Source organism: Gorilla gorilla, chromosome 19 (genome assembly GCF_029281585.2).
Source record: "Gorilla gorilla gorilla isolate KB3781 chromosome 19, NHGRI_mGorGor1-v2.1_pri, whole genome shotgun sequence".
Taxonomy (NCBI): Eukaryota; Metazoa; Chordata; class Mammalia; order Primates; family Hominidae; genus Gorilla; species Gorilla gorilla.
Window position 1 is genome coordinate 112,287,603 of NC_073243.2, and position 12,204 is coordinate 112,299,806.

Sequence of the window (12,204 nt, forward strand, 5' to 3'; positions counted from 1 at the left end):
ATTTCTTATTTTGCTACGATGTTAGGTTCTCAACAATCATTCCGCCTGCCAGTTTACCTTGGTCTTTTTTCCCATTGAGATTGGTTTCCCTTCAATGTCTGGTGATTCTTCATTGTTCACATTTAATAGTGATGTGAAGAAGGAGAATGAGTCTGTGTTATCATTAGTGAAAGGCTCATCTAGAGGTTTTACTTCAGGGAGTTGATGGGGTTTCCACATGTTAGTAAGTGAGGCCGTTGGTCTGGATGGTTTCCTTTCTCTGGAGAAAAACTTCTCCTCTCCTCTTGGGAAGGCAGGTGCTTGCTTGTTGGTTGTTGGTGTTCTACTCACTGGTTACCCGAGGGGTGGGGTGCAGGCTTCGGTGAGGGAGGATAATGAGGGTTGACTGTCAATGTATAGATTTTAATTGACCCTCCTGTTTTCTGATGCCTGCCTCACTTCTCCACCCCTCACCCCCAGGAAGGACCACAGATGATGCTCCTTCTCGTGGAGTCGAGGCCGTCAAATCACTTTTTGTCTTTGAGAGAGAATGAGTGTCGGCTCTCACATGCTAAGCACACATTAATTTCTCTTATCATTTATTCCCACCTAGTGTGTGAGTGGTTTTGAGAGAATCCTGTATGGCATGGTCCTCAGGCGCTTGACAAAATTGGTCCACCCTCTCCCAGGTAATCCTGGCTCTAGGCCCTCTTCCATGTCCTGGCCTTCCCCAGCAGTCCCCTGGAGCCCTCTGCTGACCAAAACTCTACACCGAAGCGCCACCCAGAATGGTGGCCCGTGAAGGGTTCCCAGTTCGGGACACGTTATTCCTCTTCTGTAAAAATTGCACCACTTTCAGATAGACTCTCAGGCAAAGGCACAGAAAATTATCTGATTAGTTTCGTAATCTTTTAGAGGTTTCATCTGAGCCAGTAGTTTTCAAAATGAGTTGAGGGTTTCATATCCTAAAATGTTGCATTTAAATTCTAGTTAAAAATAGTTTAACTACTGTATTTTTCCATTCTAAGACAGATGTTTTTTCCCATGCTTTACTTTTTGTGGCGTTAGCATGTATCTTACAATTGATCCACTGCATTTAATATGATGAGATTGCTTCTGTTCTTCTAAAAAATTATGAATACTTTTGTGACAGGTATTGATTTAATAGCATGTCAGAATGTAAAACATCCAGGTTACCATCATTACCTCTTCTACAATATTTAGATGCAAGAAGGTCATATTTCTTTCTTTTTATAAGTCAAATTATATCTAGCAGAAATTCCCATGTATCAAGATATGAAAGATTCCAGGTCACAGAGGTTCCTCATCATATTCTGTGCCAGACACAGGAGGCTGGTATGGTGGGACTTCATGCTCCTCACCTTCCTATCTCACTACTTTTCCTGTGACTGCCAATTGCTGGCCCTTTACTCTGAAGGGGGTGAGAGGACCACTGCCCCTGGCACTGGGGAGGGATGCTCCTCACAGCACACGAAGTGCCAAGAAGGCAGCCGTCAAATGCTGGAACCTTGGCCACACCAACCACATCTGGGGAACTGCATGTGACTAGGGCCTAGCCCATTAGGAATGCTCCTCTTCTGGGAACATCTCTTCAGTATCTTCGTTTTGATTTCCCATTGGCTAGTCCAGCTTACCCCCTTAGATGATTCTAGATCTCCCCAGAAAATACCTAGGTGAGAGTTATCCATGCATATTCTCTTTCCCTCCTTTAAACTCCTAAAGGCTATATTGCATGTGTGTGTGTGTGCATGTGTGTGTACGTGTGTGTGTGTGTGTGTGTGTGTGTTAACAGAAAGGCCTAATCTGCAAAAACACAGCTTGGTCTTCAGGAAATAGATGGGAAAAGGGAAAAGGGCTGCTTTATTATTTCCTGGTGCTTCCAAAGCACACACAAAGAAGATATAAGTTAGTACTTTCTCTAATAATTCCATCTGTAACAATGAGCACTTAAAAGTTGTACTAATACATTTAAATACCATGCCCATACAAGTGCATTATAAAATGTAGCATTAATGAAACAATTAAATGTCCCAACTTAACCTGCCTTCTTGTAAGCCATGAAATAAATTTCTCCCATGATCTCTATGTATATGTTTACCATTTGTGCAAATATACCACTGAATAGAGCTTGTAGACAATTTTTATTTTGACAGCAGTCCACTCATGTAAAATTACACACAAAAATACTACTATAACCTATGTGCATTGCTAGATCCAATTCAATGTAAACCAAGGCCCATTTGTTCATGCATGTGTTTTTATGATTTTGTCTGTTCCTTTTCTGATTTCCATATTTATAATACAGAATGTGAGAAGAGTGAGCTCTTTGTAGTTATTTAGCTTTAAGATACAGAAAACTGTTCTAGAATCTTTAAAAAGCAATTGCAGGAATTTTTTAAAAGTCTCTTGAAATTAAAGTCAAGTTTTTTTTAAATTATTCTTTAAAACTACTTTTCTGTGTACATCAGGATTTATCAATAGCATATGAACAAAATAAAACAGGAAAGGATGGTAATGGCCACCTCATATTGCTTATTTCTTTTATAATAACTAAGTCATATAAATTGAGTTCACAAAAATATTTATATTAATAAAATTATAATTTATCATTGGTAATGTTTGAGTTTTTCTTGTGCATTTTTATGTAGCAAGAAAAAAAGCGTTTGCTATTAAAAATAGTTTTTAAAAAATCGGAGCAAGCCTAAGCCCCTTCATTTTACGAACACAATAACCTGAGGCTCATCAGGGCTGGTGACTCACACAGGCGCACACTCAGCATTGCTGGATGTTGGCTCAGGATCCAGAATGCATTTGAACAACCCATGCTACATTAATAAATGCACTTTAAAATAGGCCCATGTTAATCCCAAAGTAACTAAACCTGTTGAATTTGTAAAAGAAGATGTTTATGAATGAGGACATGGCATTTTGACATTAGTTCTGATTCCCCCTTCTAAAAGCAGAATCTGCAGTCCATTTTCCCATTGCGAGATTTCAGAGAGCCTGGTGGCACTTAACAGCAGACATCACAGATGCCTCAGCGTTTCAGATGAGGGCGGTAAAGACCTTCTTTGTTACATAAAAACCTTTGTTTTCCAGGGGAGAAAACACAGGTTGAGTCTAAACTCAATCCTCCTATTGATATATTTTAATGACGCTGAAAGAGGTTGTTGGGTTTGGCAAATGCATGTGGAGCTGTGCAGTCCCGCACTGAAGCCCTGCAGTCCTGACTTCTGAGTGGAGCTAGAGGAGAATTATATTAATGTGTTTGCACTACTTGCCCAGTCGTGAAAAATAGCAAATTTTTTAAGACATGTTTTTAATGAGAATAAAATAGTCTAACAATGTTTACACACCTATTTTAGTTATTATATTCTCTAAGCTATTTTTATCCTCACAACCTTGGAAGCACTCCACCATCTCCATTTCAGAAAGTAGGCAGTAACTGAACAGAACGGTCTACTTTTTTAAAACAGGATTTATTTCATTAAGAAAGTTTATAGTTTATGTAATTAATACTGTTTCGTGGTCTGCATTCAATGGGTGTTGGCATCTGCACACTGTCGTGGGTCTACCGTTGTGGTGAAATCACACACGGTGGTCTCACTGCCCTAAACATCCAGGGCTCTCTGCCCATCCATCCTTTCCTCTCCCCAATCCCTGTCAACCACTGATTATTTTACTATCTATGTAATTTTCCCGTTTCCAGAATGTCACATAATTACATAGATATTTTACTATCTATGTTATTTTCCCTTTTCCAAAATGTCACATAATGCCCACAGCAATGAATGCGAGTTCCTGTTGCTCCACATCCTCAACAGCATTTGGTGTTTTTGGTCTTGTGGATTTTGGCCATTCTAATAGGTGCGTAGTGGTATCTTACTCTTGTCTTAATTGGCAATTCCTAATAACATATTATGCAGAGCATCTTTTCATATACTTAATTTCCATCTGCATATCTGTTCAGCTTTTGCCCATTTTTAATTGGGTCATTTGTTTTCTTATTGTTGAGTTTTAAGAGTTCTTTGCATATTTCATATATGAATCCTTAGATGTATTTTGCAAATATTTTCTCACTGTCTGTGGTTTGTCTTTTTATTCTCTTAACAGTATCTTTCACAAAACAAAAGTTTTTTTATGTTAAAGTTGAACTTCCCAATTTTTTTCTTCGTGGATCATGCTTTGATGTTGTATCTAAAAAAAGTCACCAAATCCGAGGTTATCTAGAGTTTTTCCTTATGTTATCCTCTAGGAGTTTGAAAATTTTGCGTTTCATATATTGATCTAATATCTACTTTGCATTAACTTTTGTAAAAGGTGTAAGGTCCATTTATAGATCCATTTTTTTTTTGTACGTGGATGTCCAGTTGTTCCAGCACCATTTGTTAAAAAGACTCTCCTCTGTCCATTGAATTGCCTTTGCTCCTTTGTCAGAGATCAGTTGGCTGTATTTCAGTCTGTTTCTGGTCTCTCTGTTCTGTTTCACTGATGTATGTGTATGTGTCTTCTGTTTTGCCTTCAATTAAAAAAAATCTAATTGCTACCTCAATTTGCTTATAAATTCTCATTTGTAAACAGAAAAGCATAAATTTATGCCTGGGTATCTTTTAGGGTAGATGTTGCATTGAATACAATGAGCAGAATGAGGTATAATCTTAAAATAAATATAAAAATTTGACCATAGTGGTAACAGATTTGTACACTAGTGACATCAATGACAGAGTCCATTGCAATATTGGTTCCTCCCATAGCCTCAGCTCTGCTTCACACCAGGTAACTACCAATCCCTTCTGTGCTTCATTCAAGGATTTCTGTGGGGTGGAAAGCAGAAATATCATGATATCAGTGGAGAGAGAGAAGGCAGTTTCCCAGGCTGGAAGCAGTCGGATCACCAGTGGGTCCCAACAGTGGTCTGTAGCAATGCCTACAGGGTGATAGAAACAGAGACAGGGTGCAAATGAGGTGGGTGCTGGCCCTGGGGTTCCAGTGTTTCCTGGTTCCCATGGTCTATAAGATGCCAAGAAATGAGACCTTCTGGGCTTTTGGGGGCTCCTGTGGAATTGGAAAACGAGAAAGTGAGCAGTGACAATCTAGACTGATTATTAGAGGTACTTCTCCCTCTTTTCAGAAACCGAGGAGCCTTTGATTAGTAGTGAAATTGTGGCACCCCATCAACAGTGGAGTGGAATGTCCTGCCATTCTGGAGGGGTGATGGCTCAGGGTCAAGACTGAACTAATTAGAAAAAAAAATGCACTCCAGGAATATCAAGTCCGAAACAGCTCATTTCTCATGTGCGCTCCAGGAGTATCAAGTCCAAAACGAAGCTCTTCAAACCATCTAGGAAGAGAAAACAGCATGACAAGGAAAGGTATATTTGTCTGATCCCAGGAATCAATATAAACATCCATGATAACTGCACCTATTTTTTTAAATATATGATTTGGATGAGACAAGAGAAAGAGATTGATTGTTGCTGAGTCCCTGCTGCAGTCCTGACACAGCTCTCCTTATTTTGTTGATGCTCATGAGGACCCTGATGTCTGAGGAAGAAGGTTCCCGTCCAGCTCTGCCCCTGGTGTGTCACATGCTGGCCTTGTCAACGCACATGAGAACCTGACAGGATGAGTGTTATAACCCAATTATAGAAAAGGAAACTGGCTCTAAAGTGTTTAGCATCTTGCCCAAGTTCTGACACTCAGCAGAGGCCTGAGTTTAAATACAGCCTCATCTTGCTCTTTGACAGCCTCAGCACCACATGCTCTGGGTGACCCACGCAGTGAGTCACTGACAGCCCTTGTGGTTGGCCCGTGGCACAGCATGGAGCAAAATGGCCCACTGACCTTTTCAGACACTCGGGCAATGCGTGATATGGGGTATGTGGTCACTCCCAGTGAGTTCTATTGTTCAGGTTAATAGAATAGCTAATTCTATGTTTATTGTGAATAAAGGGAGATTTCTTGTGGTTTTTAAGAATAGGAAGCTTATCTATTTTGCCTACAAGTTGGAAGTTCCGATACTATAGGAAGCATAAGTGCAGGTTATAATGATGGGTCTTTTATAAGACTGAATTCACATCAAACTGAATCAGTAACTCCAGCTGCATGAACAGGGTGAAACATTAAACATTTAATGAAAATAATTCCTTTCTCAGGTCACAGCAAGGACTAAATATGTCCAATTATCATGCCCACTAAGAAGATGTATTGTGATATTTGCAGTTAATCACTAATTCAGTTCAAAGGATATTTATTAATTGTCTGCTCTGGGCATAACATCAATTGGAAGCAGTGTGTTCACATGGAAACAAAACTTACCTGAGACTCTAAGTCACAACTTTCCATGACCACCACACATATTTTTTTTTTTTTTTTGAGACGGAGTTTGGCTTTTGTTCCCCAGGCTGGAGTGCAATGGTGCGATTTCGGCTTACCGCAACCTCCACCTCCTGGGTTCAAGCGATTCTCCTGCCTCAGCCTCCCGAGTAGCTGGGATTACAGGCATGCACCACCATGCCCGGCTTATTTTGTATTTTTAGTAGAGGCAGGGGTTTCTCCATGTGGGTCAGGCTGGTCTTGAACTCCTGGCCTCAGGTGATCTGCCTGCCTCAGCCTCCCAAAGTGCTGGGATTACAGGCATGAGCCACTGCCCCCGGCCGACCAGCACACATTTCTAATTTGAAATACATATCTAAAGCTTCAAATGCATAAATAGATATCTCAATCTAGAACTAAGTCAATAGTTGCTTTGAATTAATTGTTTAAATTATCCTGGGAATCGGAAAGATATGTGTACAGGAAACAATAAAGGCTATATTAGAATTAGTAAACTTTAGAAGGCCATTTTAATCCTAATATATAAACATACTACCTAGGCACACTGTTTAAATACATCTGCAACCTACTATTTTTAGATTTAGGTAAACCATTAAACCTTAAATTTGGAAAAGATTCCAGTGTTAGAGCTCTAGACTATGAAACTTGAATGTTTTTCTAAACTTTTTGAGTTTTATCCAGAAATACAGATTTTCCTGGCACTGAGAACTGCAAGAAATTTCACTTGGAGTCTCCACATAGTCAACCATGTGATGGCAACATCAGTGTAATAGATACTATCACAAACATCCTGTGACTTTTATATTTTTTTTTATACTTTAAATTCTGGGATACAGGAGCAGAACCTGCAGGCTTGTTACACAGGTATACACATGCCATGGTGGTTTGCTGCACCCATCAACCTGTCATCTACATTAGGTATTTCTCCTAACCCTAACCCTCCCCTAGACCCTCACCCTGCAACAGGCCCTGGTGTATGATGTTCCCCTCCCTGTGTCCATGTGTTCTCATTGTTCAGCTCCCACTTATGAGTGAGAACATGGAAGTGAGGTTTTCTGTTCCTGTGTTAGTTTGCAGAGAATGATGCTTTCCAGCTTCATCCATGTCCCTGCAAAGGACATGAACTCATCCTTTTTATGGCTGCATAGTATTCCATGGTGTATATGTGCCATATTTTCTTAATTCAGTCTATCATTGATGGGCATTTGGGTTGGTTCCAAGTCTTTGCTATTGTGAATAGTGCTGCAATGAACATACGTGTGCAGGTGTCTTTATAGTAGAATGATTTATAATCCTTTGGGTATATACCCAGTAATGGGATTGCTGGGTCAAATGGTATTTCTGGTTCTAGATCCTTGAGGAATTGCCACACGGTCTTCCACAATGGCTGAACTAATTTACACTCTAACCAACAGTGTTAAAGTGTTCCTATTTCTCCACATCCTCTCCAGCATCAGTTGTTTCCTGACTTTTTAATGATCACCATTCTAACTGGCATGAGTTGGTATCTCATTGTGGTTTTGATTTGCATTTCTCTAATGACCAGTGATGGTGAGCTTTTCTTCATATGTTTTTTGGCCACATAAATGTCTTCTTTTGAGAAATGTCTGTTCATATCCTTCGCCCACTTCTTGATGGGGTCTTTTTCGTTTTTTTTTTTTTTTTTTTTTTTTGTAAATTTGTTTAAGTTCCTTGTAGATTCTGGATGTTGGACCCTTGTCAGGTGGATAGATTGCAAAAATTTTCTCCCATTCTTTAGGTTGTCTGTTCACTCTGATGATATTTTCTTTTGCTGTGCAGAAGCTCTTTAGTTTAATTAGATCCCATTTGTCAATTTTGGCTTTCGTTGCTTTTGGTGTTTTAGTCATGAAGTCTTTGCCCATGCCTATGTCCTGAATGGTATTGCCTGGGTTTTCTTCAAGGGTTTTTGTGGTTTTAGGTCTTACATTTAAGTCTTTAATCCATCTTGAGTTAATTTTTGTATAAGGTGTAAGAAAGTAGTCCAGTTTCAGTTTTCTGCATATGGCTAGCCAGTTTTCCCAACACCATTTATTAAATAGGGAATCCTTTCCCCATCGCTTGTTTTTGTCAGATTTGTCAGACATCCTAAACCTTTAAAGTTAAGAATTTACATTTTTTAAAGTAACTGACAATCATTTAAAAATCCATAAGTTAAAAAATAATAATTCCTCCTATGTTTTCAACCAAGAGAAGTGAAAATCTGTTTACATAAAGGCCTGAATATAAGTATTCATAACAACTTTCTTCTTAATAGCCAAATATTTTTAAAATAGCCTATCACTGAAGAATAGATAAACAAGCTGTAATGTATTCCTACAATGGTTACTGCCAACGTAAGAAGAACGACATATATACTGGAAACCACATGGACATATCTCAAAGGCATTAAAATATATGAAAGAAACTAGATATAAAAGAATATTCTATATGATTCCATTTATATCAAATTCTTTTTTTTTTTGAGACAATATCTCACTCTATCACCAAGGCTGGAGTGCAGTGATGTGATCACAGATCACCACAGCCTTGACCTCCCAGGCTCAGGTGATTCTTCAGCCTCCTGAGTAGCTGGGACCACAGGTGTGTGCCACCACACATGGCTAATTTTTGCGTTTGTGTATTTTTTTTTAAATTTTTTTTAGAGATGGGGTTTTGCCATGTTGCCCAGACTGGTCTCAAACTCCTGGGCTCAAGTGATCCTTCCTTCTCAGTCTAGTGCTAGGATCACAAACATGAGTCACCACACGTGGCCTGTATCAAATTCTAAGACAGACAAAACTAGAGTGAAAGAAAGCAATCGCCAGGAGCTGTGGTGTGTGTGTGTGGCGGGGAGCACTGACTACAGCAGCATGAAAGGGAATTTTGGGGGTAATGAAATATATTTTAATGGTAGTGTTGTGTACATGACTATATTTGTCAAAATGCATTGATTTCTTCACTTAAAATTACTAAATTTTATTATATGTAAATGAAACTCAACTAGACAATAAAAAATAAACTTTTGATCCTGAAAAATACCTACATATATACAAACTACCTCTGAATCAAACTACTTTTTCAGAATTTCTAATTTAAATATTCAGAAATATGAATGATGATGATGAATTTTAACAAGGCTTGCATAATTCAAATCTGTTTTGGATGATGCCCGAGAGGCATATTAGCTGCTGGACTTATGTGGGCTTCCTTACCTCCTTTGCCTATGAATAAATAGGAGGTTGAGGCAGAAACAAGATATGTAATTTATGTACAATGAAACTTTCTACTGCCCAGGAAATGAAGTTTTATATTGCCCAATGAATTGTGCCTGGCAGCATAATTCACTGCTTCACAATTGATCATTCTTCTTACCCTTAAAGCATCCTTGAAATGATTGACTCAACCATGAGAGAAACTCTGTAAATATTCTCAGATACAAACTCATAGTACCAGCGTCACAGAACACCTGCAGGTGCAAGTAACTAAAAATCCAGCTCAATTTGACTTTAATAAGAAGGCAATTTATTGACTCAGATGGGTAGTTCAGAAGCAGGCCAGGCTTCAGGGTGAATCTGAGCACAGAAGTTCATGGATGCTACCCAGGACTCAGTCTCTTCCCAATTTTCTGCTCTGCCTTCAGTGAAGTCAGAATCAGTCTTAGCATGGCAAAATCTCCAGGAATAATTTCTGAGGCTGCATTCTTCATCAAAGAGGGAGCATGAACAAGCACACTCTTAGTACAACTTGTATTTGACTCTAATTGGAACAACTCAGGCCCTTGCCCATCCCTAAGTCCATTAGGGGGACCAAGGGAGTGCTGTGTGGCACCTGGCATGAGCCTCAGTTGTGCGCCCACCTTGGAACCAATAACTGTGACATAGGGTGAGACAGTGCTGGTTAGGTTAAGTCAACCAGCACCCACCCCATGTTTCAAACCATGTGACTGAATAACTCAGGGCTCTGTTAGGAAGGAGAAAAGGGGATGGTCCTTGAATAGTATCCAACATTCAACTACAATTTGATTTGACAGGAACCCGGAGGCCTTGCCCATAGAAATCTCTCACAGTTGCTTGGAGAGAGCACTCAGTACAAAAATCTTATGGCAGCAACCCTGTGGCCTCAAGGGCACCATGGACCTGGTGTGGGGGGTGGGGAAGGGAGGGTGGGGAAGGGCTCAGTGTCTTCTGAAGATGAAGAGGAAGAATAGATGGCACTGCCTTAGGAGAGTGGAAAATGTTTAACCCCAAGAGATGCCTACAGGGGTAGCTGAGCCACACCACAGACTCCTAGAAGGGCTTGTGTTAGGGTTTCCACGTGTCTAGGTAAGCAGAGGAGATGGTGAGGCAGACACAGAGGGTCGGTTCAAAGCACATTGGGAAGAGTGTGATCCCAAGACCCCTCAGTCCACACTGGCAGTCAAATACTCCTCCCTGACACTGGAAAAAGAAACAATTTATTTTCTTCAGACATTGAAACAGGACTTTTCTAAGCTCCAGGACACTGGGTAATGCTGCTTATGCAAAGAGAGTATTTAGTCAAAGCCAATTTACTGAGCAGGGAGATCCGCAGACTCTTTCTGCCTCTTGGCTCCCAGAATGCTGGGATCAGTCTTGCAGTCTTAGGAGACTGGTGACCTCTTTTTGGAGAAGATCTGCAGCTACCAACATTTTCAGGGTTTCCTCAGGCCCAGGAGTGCCAGGCTCCTGTGCACTCTTCCTTTGGGGAAGCAAAGGAAGTCTCCATCTGTGCGTACAGAATGCATTAATTATTTTTTTTATTTTCTATTTTCCTGATGCTCTAGCATCTGGTGTTTACTGGGAAAAGATTGCCTTTCCCAGGGCCAGCCAATTAAACGATCAATCCAAAACCCGCACTCTTAACCACCTACTTTATCTGGCTCTGATACTGTAAGAGACAATACCGCCCTTCCCTAATCACCCCAGGGCCAGGTACTAGGCAATTAGAGATGGCCCCTATGCCCCAGAGCCTGCTGAAGCTATTCAGGCTGGCCAGCCTAAGCCTGCCTGCCCTGCCTGGCCTTGGTGTCCCACAGAGATCACAGCAGAGGCTCCTGTCCATGCCTTCCCCTCTCCTGCCTGTGCCTGGGGCTTCCCTGTGCCTCCTATTTCTAGGGATCTGTGAGTATGAACATATTTCCACAGGACAGTCACTTCCATGTCTGCAGGTCTTAACATCCTCGATTAAAACAAATTCTGAGTACATTTTAAAACATAAGTCTTCCAATGGAATTTTTAAAACCTTTATATGGAGATTTAAAAACATATATGTAAATAAACAATGAATATAACAAACCCCTATATATCTATAACCCTTCAGAGCAACCAGAAACACATGGACAATTCTGTTCTGTCTATATTCCCAAATAAAATTCATACATTGTGATTAGCTGATGTGTTTTTAAGTCTATATAATTTATACATTTCCCCTGTATCTCCTATATATCATTTTCTGGTAATTTAGTTTTTGAAGAAGCTGCGTTGATTTTCCTGATTCATCTTCAAAGTTTAAAATCGAATTTCACAAAAAGAAAAAAAAAGCAGACGGAAGGAATAAAAATGTCAGAAAACATATCAGTGGGATTGAAATGGTACAGGTGCTTTGGAAAACAGTCTGGCAGTTTCTCAAAAAGTAAGACATAGAATTACTCTTTGACCCATCAGTTCTACTCAAGTCTTCATACTGAGGAGAATTAAAAACATATGTCCACACACAAACTTGTACAGCAACATTATCCATAGTAGCCAAAAAGAAGAAACAACCCAAATGTCCACCAACTGATGAGCGGATAAGTAACATGAAGTATTTCCACACAATGGAATATTATTCAGCCTCAAAAACGAATGGTTG